This window comes from Aspergillus clavatus, genomic scaffold (genome assembly GCF_000002715.2).
Source record: "Aspergillus clavatus NRRL 1 1099423829746 genomic scaffold, whole genome shotgun sequence".
Classification (NCBI taxonomy): Eukaryota; Fungi; Ascomycota; class Eurotiomycetes; order Eurotiales; family Aspergillaceae; genus Aspergillus; species Aspergillus clavatus.
The window spans coordinates 178-1,841 of NW_001510440.1; the positions used below are offsets into that span (position 1 = coordinate 178).

Below are 1,664 nucleotides of genomic sequence, written 5' to 3' on the forward strand. Positions count from 1 at the left end.
CCTTATTAAGGTTAATTCTTTAATTTAATCATGTAATGTATATATAATACCAGAGAGTATATGATTCGAACATATGAAAGTTTTACCTTTAGCTAGACTCAAGCTAGCCGCCTTAAACCACTCAGCCAACTCTCTTATTTAATTACTTTAGATCAGTTTAGGATTTAATTTAATAAAATTTGATTTTTTTTTTATTGTTTAATTTTAATTTTAATATAATAGATTTTACTATACTAGATGATTCTTCAGTGACTCGAACACTGAACATATCCTTATCAAGAATACACTTTACCAGTTAAGTTAAAGAACCAACAAAATAAATCTTTTATTTACAACTACAAGAGCACTTAGATTTGAACTAAGAAATATAAGGTTGAAGCTTACAGTTTTGCCTATTAAACTATGCTCTTCGGAAAAGAGATGAATCGAACATCTAAGTGTAAATACACAATATTTAGCAAATATCTTACCCTACCAATAGCAACTTTTCCTTTAATTACGGGTTAGACCGGTCTCGATCCGGCATCTATTTTCTCGACAAGAAAACCCTTTACCAATTAAGTTACTAACCCTTTTTACGGCTAGTCGAATTCGAATCGACACTCTTCGTGTGGAAGACGAACAGTCTACCATTAACTTATAGCCATTATATATTAAATTACTAATTGATTAAGATAATATTTTACACTTGTGACTAGCTGAATTCGAATCAGCACATCTTATTTGGTAAATAAGCAGTCTACCGTTAACTTATAGTCACTTTTTTTTTTTTAATAGTTAAGACTTATGGGATTTGAACCCATATGGTAATGATTAAAAGTCACATGTTTTACCATTAAACTAAAGTCTCTATCATAATTATATAATATACAAATATGATAAACTATATTTAAATGTTATAGTTTTATAGAATTAATATTATAATTATTTACTATTATAATAATTAAATCCTATCTAAAATATAAAATGTTTAACATAAAATATGTTAAAAGTTTAATAACCTCAGTAATAAACTGAAATATAAAGGAATAATCAAACAACGTCAACAAAGTGTCAGTATAAAATTCCTGATTCGTAACCAAGATGATGATGATCAGTTAAGTGATAAGCAGCTAAACGTCATAATCCTACAGCTAAGAATGCTGTTCCTATCATAACGTGTAATCCGTGGAAACCTGTTCCAAAGTAGAAACATGATCCATAAACACTATCAGAAATAGTGAATGATGAAACTGAATATTCTACACCTTGGAAGAATGTGAAAATTACAGCTAATACTATTGTAGCAACTGTTCCATATAATGCACCTTTTCTATTACCTTGTATTAATGAATGATGAGCGTAAGTAATTGTTACACCTGATGATAATAAAATTACTGTATTTAATAATGGTAACTCGAAAGGATTTACACCTTGTATACCTAATGGTGGTCATTGTGCTCCTAATTCTATACTAGGTGATATAGCACTGTGGAAGAATGCTCAGAAGATAGCTAAGAAGAAAAATACTTCAGAAATAATGAATAAACCTACTCCTAAATTTAATCCTTTTTGTACTGCATTAGTGTGATTACCTAAATATGTTCCTTCTGAGATTACATCTCTAAATCATAACCCCATAACGTAAGCTACATTAACTACAGCTACTGGTACTAAATACTCAA

The 1,664-nt window shown here is 29.1% G+C and overlaps 4 non-coding genes across 4 annotated transcripts; all 4 read right to left on the bottom strand.

Moving 5' to 3' along the window:
- Nucleotides 1-238: 238 nt before the first annotated feature.
- Nucleotides 239-310, bottom strand: ACLA_004980. Its single transcript has one exon. It is a non-coding gene; the product is annotated as a tRNA-Ile (tRNA).
- Nucleotides 311-338: 28 nt separating this feature from the next.
- On the bottom strand, nt 339-410 carry ACLA_004990. The gene has a single exon. It is a non-coding gene; the product is annotated as a tRNA-Sec (tRNA).
- Nucleotides 411-499: 89 nt separating this feature from the next.
- On the bottom strand, nt 500-572 carry ACLA_005000. Its single transcript has one exon. It is a non-coding gene; the product is annotated as a tRNA-Asp (tRNA).
- A 206-nt stretch (nt 573-778) lies between these two features.
- ACLA_005010 lies at nt 779-850 on the bottom strand. The gene has a single exon. It is a non-coding gene; the product is annotated as a tRNA-Lys (tRNA).
- Nucleotides 851-1,664: the final 814 nt, after the last annotated feature.